Source organism: Protomyctophum parallelum (genome assembly GCF_964188405.1).
Source record: "Protomyctophum parallelum genome assembly, chromosome: 7".
Classification (NCBI taxonomy): Eukaryota; Metazoa; Chordata; class Actinopteri; order Myctophiformes; family Myctophidae; genus Protomyctophum; species Protomyctophum parallelum.
In genome coordinates, this window is record NC_139705.1 from 25,499,042 (window position 1) to 25,521,451 (window position 22,410).

A 22,410-nucleotide genomic window follows, 5' to 3' on the forward strand; every position below is an offset into this window, starting at 1 on the left:
GTAGGCCTACCACTGGATTTATGATAGCTATTTCCCGAACTAAGAAATGTGAATTGACATACTCATGCCATGTAATGTACGTAGGCTACTCTACTGTAATAGAAAAAGCATTCCAATTATGAAATACTGTAGTATACTGTAAACCTAAACACAAAATTATAATATTAGTGGGCTAATTATAACGATAATTAACAATAATACAAAATAATCAATAAATTAAGATCCTTTATGATGAAATGTTCTTTATTCACCTCTATTCTCGATCTCATTCTCAACAAATATTATTTCAGAAGAAAATCAAAATAGCCATGCAGTGTGAATCAATATTAGGCCTACGAGAAGAATATTATACATAGATTTTGATTTTAATTTAGCAAAGGAAATTAAAAGTAGCTAGACCATGGACACCTAGCTTTTTAAATACATTGTCTAGGCGGCCTACATGAGTCATATTTGGATAAAAGTTGAATAAAATCCATCCATTCTATCTGCCGCTTGCGCAGCGCTACTACTCAATGCAGGTATAGTGCAGGAATATACACAATGATTAGTCTTTAGGGTGGTTGTGTTCCATTTGATATCCTTCTCCTATCACAGCAACTCACAAATCTTGCTGCTGTGTTTGCACATTGTTGTACTTCGCCCAGCAGATATGGGAGTTTTTTGTCATTGGTCATGTTTTCAAAATCTCTGTGTGTGGTTGTAATCTGTGGGAAGTATGTGTCTCTGATGTCTTGGTACAATGGACAGATGGTTAGGAAGTGTAGCTTGGTTTCCACTTCATTTTGTGTGCAGTGGGTGCATAGTCTGTCTTCTCTCGGGATACAGGTCTGCCTATGACGGCCTTTCTCGATTGCGAGACTGTGCTCACTGAGTCTGTACCTAGTTAAGATTTTTCTTTGTTTTGGGTCGGTCATGGTGCTCAGGTATTTTGCCACTGTGTATTCTCTGTTTAGGGCCAGATAGCATTCTAGTTTACTCTGCTTTTGTGTTGCTTCTTTCCAATGTGTCAGATAGTTTTCCTTTTGCTGTTTTATAATTTGGTTTAGTCCAATGGGTTTTCTATCTTGTGGCTCTGTTTGTGTTTGTGCTCGGAGTTCCAGGGCCAGATGGCTGAAGGGGCATCCCTCTAGAGTTTCACTGTGTGTGAGTGCTTTGTTATGGAGTGCATCTAGGTCACTTTCTTTTAGGTGGTTGTAGAACTTAAGTGCTCTCTTTTTTATTTTGATTATGAGTGGAGTGGGTATCGTCCTAATTCTACCCTGCATGCATTATTTGGTGTTTTTTGCTGGGTACGGAGAATGGATTTGCAGAGTTCTGTGTGTAGGGTCTCGGTTTGGTGTTTATCCCATTTTTCAAGATCATGGTTTGCTAATGGTCCCCAGATCTCGCAACCATAGAAGGAAATTGGTTCTATCACAGAGTCCAGTATTTTAAGCCAGGTTTTAATTGGGATGTCTATTTTTATGTTTATTTTGATGGCATAGAATGCCCTTCTTGCCTTGTCTCTCAGGTCCTTTACAGCTTGGTTGTAGTTCCCTGTGCTGCTGATGTTTAGGCCAAGGTAGGTATAGTTTTTTGTTTGTTCTAGTGGGATTGTATTTAGGAAAAAATATTGGTTTTGGCGGCTGGGCCTTTTTTGAAATATCATGATTTTAGTCTTAGTTAGGTTCACTGTCAGGGCCCATGTCTGGGAGAATTTGTGTAGGAGATCAAATTGCTGCTGTAGTCCTTCCTTGGTTGGGGACAGCAGCAGCAGTCAATGTGCGTGTTTATTAATGTCCACAAGATGGCACCATCTTCGTATCTATTCGGAGCGCCTCTTTTCAAAGGGTAGATTAGAGTCATTAGACCTTGGAAAGTGGGCCCCAATTAAGTGGATTAATTGAGCAATTAAGAAAGGATCGATTCTGTCCATGATGATGATGACATGACATGCAATATCACTAAACGTCTTGTGTTCGATTGAGTAGAAGGACCCCCATGGAAACAAGCCATGGGCTTTCTTGGGCTTTGTGGCAATTTGTGCTTTTCCCGTAAACTGTTAAAGTATCCAATCATCAATCAAAAGTCAAGGAGTCACACCCCCATGCACCCCCATTTATTTGAGTTGTCTATTATTTCCTGGGGATCTATGGTTTTAACATTCTAAACAGGATAGACAAACCCATTCATAAAATGAACTACATTTTTCGGAACAAAAATAATAAAGAAAACGTAGCCTGCTACTATATTGTGTTTAGACATTATCTATAGAGCTCAGCTCATAGACATGCAGGCAACTTAATTGTTGTCACTATTAGCCAGAAAAGTAAAGGAATAAATAACTAAAAATAACTATGAGGAGGAATAATACATTGAAAAAAACAACAACAAAAGTAGAGTGAGTGCAACTGCCTGCATTGTCTCTGGGGATTGTGAATATTATCGGAGCAAAGATTATAATTGGTGGATAACGGCACACTGACAGCACGAGCCACAGTTATCCTCTATATACAGGTAATCCAATCACTGGCACTGGTAGCCTAACCTTCCATCTTGTTAGCGCGACATTTCATTTACTCTCGATCTGTCGCAACTCGCAATATACGAGGCCAGCCATGCAGGGCAGATACGGATACGGCACCATGAAGACCCAAACCCAGGGCACAGCCAGCTGACACTATGCCGTTCATCAGTAGGGGAAGAAGACGGAGAGCGAGGAGGAGTAAGTTCACTTGTTTAGTTGCTTAAAAAGTTAAACATATGTAGCCTATAGGCTATAGACGTCTTTCTTCGCGTTAAATATGATGGGGGGAATTATGGGCTTCCATATTTTTGTGTGAAAATGTAAAATGACAATGGCATATTCGTCTCTTCAATTGGGAATATTTGTCTACCATGGCTTTAAGTTCATATGGCTTGATAAATAGGCCTATGTTATGAATCACTTAATTTGTAGGAAAAGTATAGGCTATGTAACATTGGGAAAATGTGGATTTGATTATCAACTTTTTGGCTATCCATATAGTATTAGGCCTACATATAGGACCACTGGCCCAGCCGCCCAGACATGGCAAAGTCCTTAGAAAGAATATTCATATTTATCCATATTTATCATATTTTTTCCATATTTATTTATAGTTGCCATATACGCGTATATAGCCTATACGGCACTAATAGTTTATCAACTGCTATAGGCTACTATTCCATTGATAGTTATGATTTATTTAATATGGGACAACACACATGTCACTGTTTGGACTGTTGTCAAATGATGACATGGCAGCTATTGGCATGGGTGGGTCAGGGGTCTCTCTCTACTCTCTCCCACGCTCACTAAACCGATTAACCGGCGATTACCACCTATTACATTGTAGGCTATAAGGCATGAACCACACCATCTGGATTCTGGAACCAACTTTTCCCCTCAGATTCTTTCTTTGAATGAATTCTCGTCCAATTCAAAGTCCCGCAGAGAGACCACCAACTAATTGAAAAATAAATAAATAAAATAAAGTAAAAGAATATATTAAATATAGCCCAACACAACACTATTATTATTATTATTATTTAAGCAGCCACTCCATTCACACACACACACACACACACACACACACACACACACACACACACACACTTACGTGCACACAGGCTATACCGTGCCATGTCTCCGACGCGCTACAGTAGGCTGGCTGGCTATATCAGAATGACCATCTTTTATTGATTGACAGACATGCACAGTGGGCACATCAGTGGCGCCTGTGTGAATCGCCAGTCGGGAAAGGCACCCGGATGTGGCAAAAAAAATGTTTGGCTCTTCTCTCAGGGATTGTGTGTGTGTGTGAGTGGGTTAAAAAACACTTTATAACAATTTAGAATAAACTGACGATTGGATTTACGCGCAGACGTCGAGGTATTTCGGTATTTTTTTCGACGATGAGTTGGATTTAAAAACGGATTTTTCAATGTGGATTCGAGGATGCAAGAAGCAGATGAACAGTGTGAAGGTAAATCCGCACTTGATGCGTGTGTGCCGCGCTGGGTAGAACAGTTGTCTCCACGGCGCAGCGCTCACAGAGGGAACTCAGCGACGCACTTTAGTTTGGCTTATTTTGATTCTATTATGACCCATGAGTTTCATATCATGTCCGATAAATACAATTACCACGTCTATGTATTTTCACACTAATTACTGTAGTGCACTGAACAGCTGCTGTGGACTATACTAAATAATACGTATTCCATTTTAATTTCGGGTTGCTGCCTGCAGCTGTGATCAAACTAACCACACATTATTTGTGGGTTGAAATCAGAAACGGCGGCCTGTGGATTTTTTTTGTTTGGATAAATACATGCTGGGATTTGCTAAATATGTAAATAGAGAAGGATGATGTTGAATTAGGTAGGCATATGAGTTACACGCACACACTAAACTAACTTCAAACTGATATTGGCGGTGTGTTCTCTCCTCTCCACTATAGTTTAATTGGATGTGGCTTCTGATTAAATAGTAGCCTTTTAGTCTTATCTAAAGTTGAACTATTTCCAATAACATGTGGGGGGAATTGGTTTACAAAAGCATGGAGAAGGTAGATTCAACACAATAAATCTCAATCTCTTTAATATACACTCACTCAATCAATCACTCAAACTATGATGCTCACTGTGTGTGTGTGTGTGTGTGTGTGTCTCAATCTCTTTAATATACACTCACTCACTCACTCACTCACTCACTCACTCACTCACTCACTCTGTCATCACTCAAACTATGATGCTGCTCACTGTGTGTGTGTGTGTGTGTGTGTGTGTCTCAATCTCTTTAATATACACTCACTCACTCTCTCACTCACTCTGTCATCACTCAAACTATGATGCTGCTCACTGTGTGTGTGTGTGTGTGTGTGTGCGTGTGTGGAGAGGGGGTCTTTAAAGGCCTATGTATGCCACATCACAGAATACCCCATCAATGTTGTGGCATTATATATTGATATTGTACTGATATGGTAGAGGAAGTATCAAGGGCACTGTCCTTCAAAACTCACTTTATGTTTGCATTGATTTACGAAATACCAAACGACTCGCCTCTTTACCAACTCGCCCCAGGCGTACAGCCGGCGGAACTGCGTGGCCTGGCATTCCTAAAGTAACCTAAGTAAATTATGCTTAAACAGTTAAACCTAACCTTAACCTCAGTAAAACTATGTGTAAACCTAACCCCATACCTAAACTTAACCCCAGTAAAACTATGCCTAACCTAACCCTATACCTAAACTTAATCCCAGTAAAACTATGCCTAACCCTAAACTTATTCGACTCCCGATCCCGACTCCGGCCTTTACTGCATGTCACTCCCCCATCTCTCTCCCCCATTTCCTGTCAGCCTAGTCTGTCTCTCTATAAAAAATCACACCCGTGTGAACTGAGTGGTGCAACTCCCCCCCCCCCCCCCCCCCCCTCCTCTCCTCTCTCCCCCCATCTCCTCTCTATCTCTCTCATTAGCAGGCAACAGTGCAGCACTAATACTATCTCTCTCTCTCTGTTTCTGGCACAACAGCCCTACTGGTACTCATAGTCATTGGCTCATTAACGTCACATAGGTGAACACGGGCATTGCTGTTCCTTGGAGTGGTTGCACCACTCAAAAATATAAATTAAAGAGTCGGCGTGAGGTCCAGTGATGTAGACTCCGTGGGGGGCGGCGGGGCTCCAGCCCCCATGAGGAATTAGACCTGAATATATATATTCGCCTCAGTTCGTCCCGTTTGTACCGCGCCAGGTCGCGCCGCACCCGTTCGCGCAATTCTCATCTTTGCATTGACTTTGTATGTAATCGCGCCGCTCTAACCATCCAAGTCTGAACGCACCTTAACACCTCTTTTGTCCTCACTGTCCGGGCCCGGGGGCGGGGGGTGGTGGGGGATGTGCCGCGTTGCTAATCTGGTGGTATTGTTTTCACCTGCCAGGTAGGGTATGCATACAGTACTGTAGTGTACTCTGCTTAGGCTACTTGTTCACAATGAAACCACCACCAGCAAGAACACCCTGCCAGCCAACAGCGTTGCCAGCCAGCCAACAGCGTTGCCAGCCAGCCAACAGCGTTGCCAGCCTGCCGTTGAAACAGAACCTGCAGAGGCGAACAGAACTAGTGTCTGTCTACATTCACTGCACCGCACAGGACACATGTCCTGTCAGGATTTCATGGTAGTTGTTCGTGACATAACACTGATCAGAAATTCACCAAAGCGACTAGCCTGGTTTAAGGATTACCAGACGACTCTGTGCAATCATGGAATTTAAACATGCTTTTCTGTTTATAAAGTAAACACTGTGTCTTTAGAACCTAAAGGTCGGCGGAAAAATCGAGGGGCGAGATGGTTTAGTGGTGGCCGTATACCTGATACCTGATTTACATCTCTCTCTCTCTCTGCCCCATGCGCAATAACTGCCCCCTTTTAAGCCACCCTTCCCAATCCCCTCTAAATGGTACACTTCAGTTCACTCGAAACCAGTCTTCTCCTTTTACTACTTTACTACTTCTTACATGTCTCTCTGTTTCCCTCCATTCCTTTTTTTGTCTCACACACACACACACACACACACACACACACACACACACACACACACACACACACAGATAAATTAAAAGCTTTTGTCTAAAAATGTTTATATCACTTGATAAACACAGTCCCCTCTCTTCCTCTTCAGGGGCACAGTATGCCAGAAACACCAGAGCCTCTCCCTTTGGTAACCCTTTACCGCTCTGCGCAGAAAGCTCCCACCACCAAGGCCAACCGCTCCACCTACCAGAGGCCTCCTCCACACAGCAGGCCCCTGCCAGCACAGGGAAGCCTGTGGGCTCTTTTCACGGCCTCCTTGGCCCCAGCAACAACAACACCGTCCACAGTCATGACGGCGGCGTCGGAGGGTCAGGTGTCAGCCCGGTTCTCGCCTGGCACGCTGCCATCACTGCCGCACGCCAAGCCCGGGACGAGACCGTTGCCTCTGTCCCCCGCCGTGTAGACTCGCATCCGCCTGTGGGCGGCGGCGGCAGTGGTACTGCTACTACTGCAGTGCCCGTGGGCTCCCTGTCACATAGGAAGAGGCAGCAGTATGCCAAGAGCAAAAAACAGGGAAGCTCTACCAGCAGCAGGCCACCCAGAGCTCTGTTCTGCTTCACCCTCAACAACCCCATACGCAGGGCCTGCATCAGCCTTGTGGAGTGGAAGTATCCTTTCAGGGGATGGGATGGGTTGTGTGGGTGGGTGGGGGAGAACAGATGAGTGAGTGATGGTTGGATGCAGAGTTGATTTCGTCGACTAAAACTAAGACGAAGAATGTTCGACTACCATTTTCCACTGACTAAATGAAAACTAAGCTATGATGACTAAATATATTGACAATTTCGTCAACAAATAAAAACTAGACTAAAGTGTTAGGAAGGGACTATAGTGGACAAGAGATCCAATATAAGTCAATTTACACTTGGTTCTGATCTACAAAACTAAATGAAAGCCATTCAAGAGACTATGACTAAAATTAAAATGGAAATGTGCTGCCAAAAACAACACTTATGAGTTGTGTGGGTGGGGGGAGAACAGATGAGTGAGTGATGAGTGGTTGGTTGGACAAGCTCAATGGCACAAGGATTGAAAAAGGGATGTTGGATAGGTACATTCAATGAGATATTGAACGATTTAAGTTGATAAGTCAATAATAAAATGTAATGTAACTAGTGAAGTGAATGTCCACTGGGCTGGTATAATGGGTAGGAAAGAAAGCAGTACCGGATGGATGGATGGATGAGGATGACTGAGTTTCATTGTCTTAGTGCTCTGTACATTGTTTTCAATGAAGTTTAGCTCGTATCATGTCTAGTTCTAATTATAAATCAACACTACACAGTTATGCTACAGTGAACATGCTAAGCTACACTGATGTATGTTGGATAAAGAAAGTAAAGATGGTACTCTGTGTAGTGTTTCTGGAAGGTTCCGGGTCCTCCTGGCTCCTGTGTCAATGTGTCCTTGAGCTATGCTAGACAACTGCTCCTTATGAGCATGTTGGTGCCTTGCGTGCATGGATGTCTCTGCCGGTGTGAATTGGCAAATGTAATGCACATTGTAAAATGCTTTGGATAAAGGTGCTAAAGAAATGCAGACAATTTACCTTAACTTTCCTCTCCAGACCATTTGATATCTTTATACTGCTGTCGATATTTGCCAACTGTGTGGCCTTAGCTATCTACATCCCTTTCCCAGGTGATGACTCCAACTTGACAAACCAGGAACTGGTAAGTACTACTGGAATGTATTCAATAATAATATACAAGTATATTATGCTCGGTCACCCAGGTATTTGCTGGCGAAGGTTGTGAAAAATGCTGGCCTCTGCTGTACTGTGTTGGTTTAATTTTTACAGGATTTCATTATGATGCTCATCATAAGTTTCAAAATATTAGAGAGATTTGCAGGGATATGCTGTTAGTTAATAGTTATACACACTGGGCCTCTGCTGTACTGTGTTGGTTTAATTGTTACAGGATTTCATTATGATGCTCATCATAAGTTGCAAAATATTAGAGAGATTTGCAGGGATATGCTGTTAGTTAACACTGGGATTTACTGGTGGAATTCCTGGAATATGCTGATCTCTCTACCGTATCATGAAATATATCATGGCTCATTTACTTTGTGGAGATATACAGAGATGAATAGGGGATTTTCCTAAATTGTTTGTGCTGCATTGTCCTGCAGGAGTACTATCTCTGGTTCACAGTGCTAAACTTATTATCTAATAATTTAGCAGACGCTCGCTCGCTGTCTATTTCGCTCGGTCGCCGTCTTTCAGTCAGAATACTTCCTTTGCATAGAGCAAGACAGCTGCTCGCTTTCTGCGCCTCCTCACAACACCACGCCACACGGACAGCCTCACGGAACCTTGTGCCGCACAGCCCTGTCCTCCACCCTCAATCTGCCCCGCATTACACACGCCAAACAATCTAACATTCATCTTAATTAAATTAATTAATACAAAATGCATGTTGGGCCGGACACAGATTAATACTGGGACACACTTTTACGCGCAACAGACCCACACGTGGAAAACAACTCTGATACTACAGCTGCTGTTGTCAAAGTGGTATTGTTTTGAGCAGCAAAATGCGAAATATTGTAATGCTTGAATCTACTGTATATAGCGCCTTTCATGAACTCCAATATGCTTTACACAAAACAAAATAACAAACAACTAGTTACCATATTCCTGAGAGAATAAGTGTCTTTTCAAGGCAGCCTTAAATGAGTCCAGAGTCCAGAATCTCCATTGGGAGAGAGTTCCACAGAATAGGGGCTGCCACACGGGTGGCTTTGTCCCAAAAGGTTCCCTTGTTAGTTTGGGGCATAGAGAGGAGATCCAAGTCTGTGCACAGCAGGTGCTGTGAAAGAGTTATGTATGAGTTATGGAGGAGACCTGAGAGGTGACAATCTCCATGAATTCAAGGCTTCATGGGGTGAGTAATTGATAGAAAATAATAGGGTGAACTTTAATATAAGATGTTACACTTTTTGACAAAATATCAGTCAGAACATTGGTGATCTAGGACTCTCCAAAATCTGCAAAAATCTGTCATCGGTTGTGTTCTAAAACGCTGCTGTTGTAAAGCTGCTATATTATGTCATCAATATACAGAGTCTAGACACAACACTTTTCCTCAATGAGGATTGGCTGGATGTGTGTGTTGCGTCAGGGGGTTTTCCCCACAATATTTGGGGATGTCTCGGGTTTCGCAGTTCTGTTGACAGACCCACACAAACACATGGCTTAATGCACACACATGTACAGCATGGTGTCAACCTTCTGTGTGTCATCAGAGCATTCTGTACAGAGAATTGATGAGGTGAGGAGAGACGAAGGCATCTAGTCAGTGTTCATTTAGTCTAATACGACAAGTAATGTTCGTCGACTACCATTATTCACAGACGAAAACTAAATGGAAGGAAGCTAAATGAAAACTAAGCTATGATGACCAAAACTAAGACTAAACTAAAATGTTTGCAAGGGACTAGTGGACAACAGTTCCACACAAGTCATTTTACACTTGGTTGCATGCTGAAAATAGCCAATCTACAAGCTCACAACGCGCCGCAGCGCGAGGCGTTGTGAGTTTGTAGATCGGCTATTTTCAGCAAGTGTAAAATCAGTCATTACGACGTCGGCTAAAATCTTAGGATATTTAGTCGACTAAAACTAGACTAACTCACATTCCAGGTGAAAATATGACTAAAACTAAATGAAGTTTCATTCCAAAGACTATGACTAAACTAAAAGAGAAATTTGCTGCCAAAAACAACACTGCATCTAGTAGGGAACGCCACTTTGTTTTGGTGCTAATACACCTGTTTGCAACCAGATACATGAAAAACTCTTCATGTTGCACAACTAGAGTGTAGGATATTAATGGTGAAGACAGTGATCCAGATAGTCAGTGGAGATATGTAAGAACATGTAAAGAAGCGTTCATACTTCAATTACATGTGGTCAATCTGAGCTGAAGAGTTTTAATGCTAGTCTCATAGTCTCATCGCTACAGTATACTACACTACAACAGGTGAACTAAATTGTAGGTGTTTGTGCGTGCGTGCGTGCGTGCGTGCGTGCGTGCGTGCGTGCATGCGTGCGTGCGTGCGTGCGTGTGTGTGTGTGTGTGTGTGTGTGTGTGCGTGAGTGTGACGTGACGCGCACGCTGGATGCTAGACCAAATGGGACAGATGTTGGAACCCTGATTACTAAATGATGGCTTCCTTCTCATAACCACTTAGACCCTATGTACTTAGTTGTAGCTCACAGTGTGTCACTGTGAGCTTGTAGATATGCCATGTTTGCCAAAACGTTCTCCTATTGTTGCTGAATGTTTGCCGGCGAATGTTGGTCACCTATTATGACATGTCCAGAATATGGACTCTATAGGGTTCATGTGGTTAATGCCATGGACAAGCCATGGACATCCCTGCTCAAATGCCAATGGCATATAGATCAAACCTCAAACAGGAGGAGCAACCAGATGTGAAACAATGATGGTTCTGGTGATAAAACCTGAAACAGGATAGGAGAAACCAGACGCGTGAAGTGAAGCAATGATGGATTGTGTGTGTGTGTGTGTGTGTGTGTGTGTGTGTGTGTGTGTGTGTGTGTGTGTGTGTGTGTGTGTGTGTGTGTGTGTGTGTGTGTGTGTGTGTGTGTGTGTGTGTGTGTGTGTGTGTGTGTGTGTGTGTGTGTGTGTGTGTGTGTGTGTGTGTGTGTGTGTGTGTGTGTGTGTGTGTGTGCGCGCACGCCTCTCAGCCTGTGTCTTCATATATGTGTAAACCTGTGTATAATGTGTTTTTCTTCTTCGTGCACACACCGGAGATAGGCCATATATCGATATAATATCCAGAGTTCCCAACAACTGGTATAGTACCACTGGTGGTACTTGAGCCCCCCTGTGGTGGTACTCAGAGGAGTCACCTAAAAAAGGAGAAAAAATACAAAAGTGAAATGAAATATTTATATTACTACAAGTAGTTCTTCTGACCAACCAACCTAAAATAGGCCTATCCAGTCGTCCTGAAATGAGCATGACCGCACACCTGGCTGTTAAGACCATTCAGGGCGGGAACCCCATTTGGTGTTATACTATAGCTAATATTGTGTTATACTTTAGCTATTTAAAAATAGCAGATCTACAAGCTCGTGAGCTTGTAGGTCAAAATCTTTGAATGTATATTCTTTCAGAGCAAACGTTTTTAACTCAAATATTTGCTTCTGGGGGATCCTTGGAACAACATATTTTCAAATGGCGGTCCGCGGTCAAATACATATAATTCTGGGGGTCCCTAGTTTGAGAATCACTGACATGTGGTTTTTCAGAAAACTGTCAGGATTTAGAAGACATTTGTAGAGTCTAAATGGGTCTAATAAAAGATTTGAGAACGGATTAATCACATTAGAAATAGCAGCAGCATTATTGGCTTAGGAATGGAACAAAAAGGGCAGGTATAAGCTCCTGTATTTTAACATCAGTTATTATGGTGGTACTTGGAGAGCCAAATATTTCTGAGGTGGCACTTCAGTATAAAAAGGTTGGGAACCAATGCTCTAGCAGACATGTCTTTCTGTGTTTCTATTTGTTTCTGTGGCTGAATTAACCTAAATCCATCTGTCTGGCTTCAGCTTTGTGTTTGTAGAAGTGCAGTGGAAATGTTCTTTTGGTGAAGGTTTAATCCTATGAGTGTATGCTTTTAGCCATGTCCCCCCACCTGACCTCAGCACACACATATACTGTACTGTGAGCCACTTTGTTTTCTCTCTCTGAAGATGATGAGAATGATGAGAGAGGGAGACTAATGCTTGATTCATACTTGGTTGCACCTAATATACAGATATAGCAGATCTACAGGATCACAATGCGTGATGCTACAAGCTATTTTACCAGACTGTGTGTGTGTGTGTGTGTGTGTGTGTGTGTGTGTGTGTGTGTGTGTGTGTGTGTGTGTGTGTGTGTGTGTGTGTGTGTGTGTGTGTGTGTGTGTGTGTGTGTGTGTGTGTGTGTGTGTGTGTGTGTGTGTGTGTGCGAGCGTTCAAGGGTTCGTCGACTACCTTTTTTCACTGACAAAAACTAAATGGAAACTAAATGAAAACTAAGATATGATGACTAAAACCAAGACTAAATATACTGATGATTTCTTCAACAGATAAAAACTAGACTAAAATGTCAGGAAGGGACTATAGTGGACAAGAGATCCAGTATACGTGATTTTACACTTGGTTGCATGCTGAAAATAGACGATCTAGCTTGTAGACGATCTAGCTTGATGCCGTCATTATGACGGCATCAAGGTCCGCCAAAATACATTTTGTTCGACTAAATCAACTATAGATTTACAAACTAAAATCTAGTGACATTTAGTCGACTAAAACTAGACTAACACTAAAACATTCCAGGTGACAAAAATGTGAATTAAAACTATTCAAGAGACTACGACTAAAACTAAAATCAAAATTTGGTGCCAAAAACAACACTGTACTGTACTGTACTGTACTGTACTGTACTGTACTGTACTGTACTGTACTGTACTGTACTGTACTGTACTGTACTGTACTGTACTGTACTGTACAAGCCCTCCTCCCTGGCCTGTGTGTGTCTGTGTGACAGTGCAACAATGACACTTTGTGGTGAACAAACGCTATTATGGTGCCGTTCCGGACACAGGGACACGGGGACAGACCCAGCCACACACATAGCTGTCTATAGGAGTGGTTGCACCACTCAAAAATAATAGTAACATGTACATTGCAGTAGCAAAAGTTAGGTAAACCTTTTGTGAACACAACACAATTTTAGAATGTTTTTCAAAATAGTAAAAAACAAACAAAAAACGTTTAGGGATAAGGGCAAACTATTCTACTTCTCTGTATACATCTGAAATCAAGATCTTCACTCTCCTGAAATACTGCTGTACCCCCTCCCCTCTCCCCATTTATATTTTACTATCCATTTTTGCCATGAAATATATGAATATTTTGTTAAGTTTTTATAGAAAGACATACACTCAATACGTTGTCCCCTTTCAATGAAGATTTGTTCAGTTCTCTGCTAGATATGCGCTGCTTAAGCTAATTGGTGAACTTGCCTCTGCTCTGAGTAGCCTCATTGGCTGCGGTTACATGCACAACATGTATTCAGAATGAATGAATTCATTCCGAACAGATATTCATACCCAACTGTACATGGAACCTGAATAAAAGTATTCCTATTCCTCAATTGTTTACATGACCAAAGCATTCATTCGGAATCTAACTTTGGACTATAGAGATGGACAACTCAGGCATAACCGTTATGCGAAATGAATAACCTGGCCCAGGCGGTGGCGTAACCGTCTGGGCACCCGACTGGTAATCCAGTCGCAGTGTGCCGCAGGTTCGACTCCTGAGCCCGACACGGCCTTTACTGCATGTCTTCCCCCATCTCTCTCCCGTTTCCTGTCAGCCTACTGTCTGTCCCTTCACAAAAACAATAAAAGGCGTAAGCCGCAAAAAAAAAATATCTTAAAAGAAATGAATAACCTAAAAACAGTAATGGCTATTAAAGGACCACTTCACCACTTTTCAACATATCATATAATAGGTCCTCTCTAATAATCATGATAAAATGGCACAATTTATTTTCTACTCAGTCTGTGTCTCATAGGAGGGCTGTGGGCAGTTCAGAAACCCGTCCACCAGTTACATCATCGTTAGACAGAGATTAAACAAGATTCTTTTTACAAAAATGTTTAGATTTGTATTATCGTGAGAACGATGGCTTCCATTCCAGCGCGATGGGTTGTGAGCTTGTAGATCGGCTATTTTAAGTGTGAAAACAGTCATTACGGCGGCCCGGCAAAATACATTTTAGCCGACTAAATCAACTGTAGATTTAGATTTAAAACTAGACTAACACTAAGACATTCCAGGTGACTAAAATGTGACTAAAACTAAATGAAAACTATTCAAGAGAATATGACTAAAAAAAAAATTCCCCCACCCAGGTGGACACAGTTCCATGTTTCACCCATACACTAATTGGCAATCATCGACGGGTTCGTAAATAGCGCATTTTATTATGGGGTGGGAGGGGGAGGGGGAATTGTATTTGTCTTTTTTAATGGGTAAAATAGTGGTTTTCTGCGCGCATAACATGTCTCCAAATGGCCATCCCTGCTTTGGACATGGGCAAAAAGCACTATAGTCTACTAAGGGCAGACATGTGTAAAATAATGTATTCCAAACTCCCAGTAGCATTCAGAATAAAGTGTTTACATGGTAAATATATCCTGACTCAAACAGTATATGTTAGTTAGTTAGTTTCATTTATTGTCCACGTGTGGACATTTTTGGTCTCATCAACAGTAAAAAGAAAAAAACAGTTACAACAACAGCAACAACATTTACACAATTATTTTTCCATGGCAAAAAAGTGCAGGACAACAGTGGCAAATACATTGACAAACAACATTTCTAGCGAGACATGGTATCATTTAGTGCCTTAATGGCATTTGGGATGAAGGAAAATTTAAAAATGTTAGCTTTGTACCGTCTACCAGAGGGAAGTAGTTGGAACTCCCTGCAGAGTGGATGAGAGAGGTCATTTGCTATCTTGACAGATTTTTTCTTCCTTGTAGTACAACTTAATTGTTTCTGTCTCTTCCCAATGATTTTTGAGGCTAGAATCAGAATCAGAATCAATCTTTATTGTCACATCACATTACAAGTAAGGTGGGTGAAAAACTTGGTTGTGCAGGCTCAAATTGCAGTTTAAAGGTAGAGAGAAAGAACATGCATAACATAACAAAGTGAGTGCAAAAGAAATAGAGTTCATCATGGGTGCATCTATGTATACGACTAAGCAAAAAGTCTAAAACTTAGCTCTTGTTCAGCAATCTGATTGTTGACAAATAAAAGCTGTTCAAGAGCCTCGTAGTACTGCTCCCGATGCTCCTGAAACGCTTGCCTGGCCGTGGGTGCTGCAGCGGCTTGAACAGGCTGTGGCTGGGGTGGTAAATGTCCCTGATTATGCTTTCCGCTTTAGCCACGCAGCGTCTCTCATGTATTTCCTGGAGGGGGGGAAGCTCCCCGCCCACGATGCGCTGCGCTGTTCGCACCACTCTCTGCAGTGATCTGCGTTCCGCAGCGGTGCAGTTTCCAAACCATGCGGTGCTGCCACTTGTCAGGATAGGTTCACTATTCGCTGCAGATTGCTTCTTCCTTTTACATTAAGATTGCCATACCAGCTACGGTAGGGGTCACGAAGCATCGCTCTACTACTCGATGATGCTGGAGAAAGTTAGCACTACTAGTGCTCTGAAAATGGTACGGGAAAAAGACATGCAAACTATTTTTACAGAAAAAGAATGGGTCAACATAGGTAATTCAAAGCACATGTAACGCAATATTCACACTAGGCTAATTCAGTTTAAAATCTTTAATAGAATATATTGGACCCCTTCTAAATTACATAGAGCAAAGCTCAAAAATGATCCAGGATGCTGGAAGTGCCCAAACGAAGGTACGTTGACCCATGTCTTATGGAAGTGCCCCAGGGTACAAGATTTTTGGACACAAATACATGATTTCATTGAGAGAATCATTGGTCAAGCTTATCCCTGTTGATATCCGTTTATTCTTAAAGATATAACTCCTTCCACATACGTGGAATGGATCCAAACAGCCATAATGCTAGGCAGGAGGCTGCTAGTCCAACTGTGGAAATCAGCCCACGTACCATCAATCACAGAATGGCATAACTTACTAAACAGCACAGCGTCATATGAAAGGGTATCATTCTCTATGAAAAATAGGATAGATCAGTTCCACCAGAAGTGGGACAAATTCCTTCTGTGTGATAGCACTATGTAATGACAGACTACTGGCTGCCTCCCCCCCCTACAGTAGTTCTTTGCCTGCTCACATATGTCTTTATCGAGAATAACACAGCCTCCCTCCCCTTCCTTCCCTCCTAGTTGTGTTTTTTTTTTTTTTTTTTTGTAATGTGACTTACAATTCTTTGTTTGTTTGCTCTGTATTGTTGTTACTGTTGACTGGTATTGTGGGTGCTGTGTTGTCTGAAAAAGAAAATCCAATAAAATACTAATCACAAAAAAAAAGATTGCCATACCACATTGCCATGTTAAAAGTCAAGATTCCCTCTATCAGGTTCTTAGACTGTTTCCATGATATGCTTGCTCACTCTAAAGGAGTTGAGCTTGCGTAGTAGGTGGAGGCGTTGGTTTAAAAATCTGGTCAGTATTTTCACTGAAATTGAGTTTGCTGTCAATATATGTGCCTAAGTATTTACATTTGTCTACTACCTCCACTATTTGTCCACTAATTGTAATGGACTGCACAGGTTCCTTTTCATATACCACCCCTCCAGACCGGAATGAGATATTCATGAGCATTTTTATTCTGATGACTGGAATTAATCCATTCATTCTGAATGAATTTCTACAAATAAACGGGGCCAGTGTAATCTAGTCAGTACAATGCTCGTATGCTGACTGTTGGCCTAAATGGGTCAAGATGGCTCTCCAAGAGCTCAGAGGCTCCTGATTTTACTTCCAAGACAAACGAAGCTTCATGGTCAATGGAGTTTTAAATGACTTGGTGGGATTTTAGGATTATTCAGCATTAGTCATCAGAGGCTGGCATGGAATGGCCAGTGAGTTAAAACACACACACACACACACACACACACACACACACACACACACACAGGCACGCACACACATGGCTTGGCTTGTTATGTTGCCAGCCAGTGACCCTATTTGTCAGCGGAGTGCATTTAGCCTAAAGGAAAAAATAAACTACCCAGTTTGTATTGGCTTTTTTTGTGTCTATATAGACCTTCATGTTGCAGTAGTCAATCGATGGGCCTCAGTGGTCCACATATTGCAGACAGACATGTTCAATGCAACAGTGTTGTAATTAATAAGCACTGGGACAGCTGGTTTACATATTGCAGAATGTCAGTGTGATCTGACACATGAAGAGTTTCAACGCAATGTTCCTAAACAAGCACAAATGTGAAGTAAAATTAGAAATCATGTATAGGCATATGGAAGCACTGCAGTGTGCATGCAGTATGTTGTGTATTATATGATTTACTTCTGCAGTTCTTTTCTTCTTTTGATGATGTGTGCGTGTGTGTGTGTGTGTGTGTGTGTGTGTGTGTGTGTGTGTGTGTGTGTGTGTGTGTGTGTGTACATCTGTTCGTGTACGCATACGTGCATGCGTGTGTGTGTGAGCACATTAGGATGCATGCATGTCTTAGAACAAGGATTGGTTGCTTTTGTATTGTATTAACCTTTTTCTTTCCGTTATTGTGTTCATATCAGATTCAGTTCACACTCACAGTGGTCTATTTTTCTATCGTCGCTGTGGGAGAGAAACCTTATATCAACACATTTAATCTTAAAAAAAATATATATATCTTCATACATTAATATAACCTATTTTATACTTTGTCATATGACACTGGCATGCAAAAATAGCCAATCTGCAAGCTCACACGACATGATGTAACGAAATGAGTTTGTAGATCAGCCATTTTCACTATCTCTGACATTATGTGAAACATTCTATAATGTATGCATTATAGGGATGTCAGGTTGAAAGTGGTTTAAGTATGTCTGTGTGTTTAATAGACACTGGTGGCGATGCCCAGTGGGATCGCAAGCCCCGTGGCTATGAAATACGGTCCGTAAATATGTATATCCGTACAGATGTGCTTGTGTGTATCCCAGTTGTCCCTCCCTAGACCAACACAGCGGAAGTCGCCTGCGACAGGGACCAGGGTGTGTGTGCGTGTTTGCATGTGTGCATGTGTGTGTGCGCGCGCGGGCAGGGGCAGGTTGAGGGATTAAGCTAGGCAGCAGATTAGCAGCAGTTAATGAAGGGGACGTTGTACACAGAGAGAGGGAGAGATGAGTGGAGGGATATAAGGCCGTGAGCTTACAAATGGGAGGAGCTTCGGAGAAGCACACTTGTCATGTTATTCTCTGCCGTTCTCTCCCTCACTTCTCTTTCTTCCCTGCTATCAGGCTGTGTTACTGATCTATGCTTGACACATGATGGTCTCACATGCTCAAAATGGCTAAATCCAAAAGATCTCAACGCGATGCTATGTGAAATGTTGCGGGCTTGGAATCAGCTATTTTCATGCAATGTCATTTGTTTTGCACAGTTTAGTTTATTCGGACGGACACCACAGTTGCAGTAATAACTAGAAAAAGTGCCCTTTTGGGCACAGGTCTCCACCAGGAGTTTCACCGCAATTGGACGCTGCGTTGAGGAGTTGTGGCGATTTATACAAAACGGGTACAAAGCGGGCTAGGCTACTCCTGAAAACTTTAGAGCCAATCGTAGCCAATCAGGATAGATTATGAGAAATCAAACAAACCCGTATTGATCACATGACTGGAGATCATGTGTACCGATTTGCGTGAAATTTTGATAAAATTCGTAATATTAGTGTTTTATATGTCGGCCTCCTGGTGAAAAATTCCAGGTAAAGGTTTTTCCTTGGCCTCTAGGGAGTGTGCGTACAACGTTTTACACCGAACCGTGCAGTTAGAGGTAAAAACACTAATTGGCCAGTTATAGCGCCACCATGAGGCTGAGTTGAAAATGTTCAATTGGCATTTCTTCCTCGGCCTAGTGGCAATGTGCGTGCACAATTTCACGGAAATCACACGATGTGTTGTTTGAAACCGTGCACTCCTGCGAGTCTGAACAATCTGAAAGACCTGTTTCGTTGAATGGCTCTAGAGAGACTGTGTACCAATTTGCATGATGTCGGTGCCGCGCTACGAGCTTGTAGATCTGCTATTTACACCAAAAGGGGTTCCCGCCCTGAATGGGTTAACAATAACCCAATAACCAACTCAAAGTATATGGGCAAGATCTATAAGGGTTCATTTGGTACCAGCTCTATTATATAGCTGGGGACCACTGGGAACCCTCTCAAGGACCACTGGTTGGAAACTGCTGTTCTAGGGTACCCATACTAACTGTGTGTATAGACTTAGACACAGATACCATTATTAGTCACTCAGTGATGAAACCGTCACTAATGGCTGATGCAGGGTCAGGAGATCACACTTAAAACCATGGTAACAAGACACACAATGCAATGATGAAATTCACAGGCACACTTGTTTTTCCAAGGCTTTCTGTCGCCCTTATACTACTCTATGAAGGAAAATATACCAAGACGAGACCCCCCCCCCCCCCCCCCCCCGCCTGGCAAGATATAGTGTTGATGTAAGTTGCCACTCGATTGAGTCCCTTAAAGAAAAGAGCAGAAAAGTGAATGCATTTTCATCTCTCCTTCATTGACATTGGTGTACTCATTTTCATCACTCATTTTCAAGTTCTAGACCTCCAGTTCCACTAGTTTTAGGGGCGCTAGCCCCTCCTATGTCCAGCTTTTGTACAAACTTTGTCCTAACACAAACATTAAAATGCCATTGACAATGAATGGAGAATTTTGAGTGTTTCGTGTAAACACAAACAAAGGTGTTTTGACGAAGGTGATCGGACGCAAATTGTGATTGGCCGGAATGTACGATGATACTTTGTCATTGCTGTTCCCTGCGCTGCAATGCGATGCGTCACGGGGTAGCGTAAGTCTTTGAACTTGAACTGGAGAAGCAATTCTCCTGAATGCTGCCTTCCGGCATGACATGGAAAGGAAAGGAGTGCCATTTGCATTTCTTTCACCATAGTAAATGCTGCATTCGTGGTCTAGAAATGGCACTTGTTTTGCAGAAGGGTAAAAGGGCAGGGGCTGAAGCCCCCTTTGATGTCTATGTGTGCACGTCCCTGGAGATGAGAGAGAGAGAGAGAGAGAGGGCGCTAACTGGAGCGAGACTGAGACAGAACACAGATGGAAAGACAGACACATGATTGAAGTAAACTGACAGACAGATGGATGGAGAGGAGAGCAGAAAAGTGACAAACAGAATAGTGAGAGACAGATGAAGAGGGAGTGAAACACATGGTGCACAATATTCCAACTTCCCACAGTATTTCATCTTTTAATTTGTATATATATATATATATTTTTTTTTCTTTCTTAGAATTATGAGTGTACAATCGTAAACAAATCAACCCTTACGTTCCATTTGTACACTCAATGAGCACTTACATGAGCTCTCAGTCTTGTGTAAATGTTATACAGCATCTGCAGTATTTCCATCTTTAGTCTGTGGACCTTTCCTGTTCATGTGTAAAGTGTGCGTGCGTGCGTGCGTGCGTGCGTGGGATGGTATGAGGAAGGATGTAGGCGTCTTGCAGTATGTGAGGTCATGCGCTTTCATTAAGCCTGGCTCATGGAAGTGTGTGCGTGCGTGCGTGCGTACGTATGTGAATTCTGGACGCCAGTACAGGAAGGATCTTGGCAAGCTTTCAACAAAGAGAAAATATACTTTTGTGCGCCAACGTCCATGTGTTCAAATGTGGTTCTGTGTTCCAGTGTTGTGTGTTTAGATGAACAGATGGATCTCGCTGTGCTTCCATCAATGGTCACACAGTGATGTTGTAATTCCCTGGAAGTGGGCAGATTAAAAGAAGAGGTTTTCTAATGTGAGATAAAATGGATCTATGGTTGACATACTAAGAATAATCTCATCCCGGCTGTTGGTTTTCCATCAAATGAACACTGAGGATTTTACTATGTATAAGTGGTAGAAAAGACACACACAGAGGTACATGTGGTTCCATTTGCACACTCAGGGCTCCATCTTACCCCTTATCCCTAAACTTATTTGCCTTTTTTTTTACTATTTTAAAACGTTTAAAAATAGTTCAACTAGCCAATCTACATCGACACGTTGTTAGCTTGTAGATCGGCTATTTGTACTATTTAAAAATGTTTTAAAATAGTAAAAAATGGCAAATAAGGTTAGGGATAAGGGGTAAGGGATATAGGGCTCAGAGTTCAAATGATCCCATTGCTAATAAGTAAATATGCCTTAATACATTATAATTGCCCTCTATAATAAAATCTAAATTTTAAAACACCTTAAATATTGTATTTATTTTAGAAATTGGTCATCTTTCACTCAATAGGATCAACTCCCGTCGCAAGATGTAATTTGTTACCCTCTACCAAGACCTATAGGCCTCATGGTGTTACGGTGGCAAAAGGTGTCAAAATGTTCTGAACCCAAAATGCAGAGTCACGACTCGGAGTAGCGGAGTAGTGTTCAAACACTCATTTATTAATTAAATGCAGAACAAAAAGCAAGGCAACAAAAACTGGCAGAGGGTAAGAAATCCCAAAATGCAAACACAAAAAGTACGAGCAAGTTACCAGAGGTATTTAAGGCAGGGTCCAGAGGAACAGAGACACAGGTAAGAGCTTCAGGGTAGACTGCATAACATTGAATGTAATGAACTGACCCTGAATGTTTGTAAAGAGTCCAGTCTTATAGTGAGCAGGTAATTTGACAAAGTGTTCACAGGTGGGCTGACGAGGGAGTTGGAGACAGGTGAGTGCAGGGACTGAGTGAGTGGAAGGGAAAAATGGGAGTTGCCAGGTCTGTGGAGAGGTTGCCAGGTCTGGCAAGGTCTGTGGAGAGACAGATCCTAACAGTACCCCCCCCTCAAGGGACGGATACCAGACGTCCAACAACCTTAACGAGGGACGCGCAGGGTGGGTGGAGGGGGCCTGGAGGAGGGGAAACTGAGGCAGAGCTGGAGACTTCAGGGGGACGGCCGGGACGATGGCCAGAGGCGGAGCTGCTGAGTTCAGGGGGACGCCCTTTAGGCCGAGACGTGGAGGCTGAGGAGGTGCAGTCAGGAGGGCGGCTTGGAGGCCGAGACGAGGCGGAGGACCGTGGAAGCGGAGCC

At 42.4% G+C, this 22,410-nt stretch overlaps 1 protein-coding gene across 1 annotated transcript in view; it reads left to right on the plus strand.

Annotated features, from left to right (window-relative positions):
• Positions 1-6,899: 6,899 nt before the first annotated feature.
• Positions 6,900-22,410, plus strand: part of LOC310861995 (voltage-dependent L-type calcium channel subunit alpha-1D-like) — a gene marked incomplete at its 3' end in the record, with an annotated part of 99,210 nt that continues 83,699 nt past the window's right edge. Inside the window, exons 1-2 of the mRNA XM_083769733.1 lie at positions 6,900-7,207; positions 8,167-8,272. The remainder of the gene's footprint in view (positions 7,208-8,166; positions 8,273-22,410) is intronic.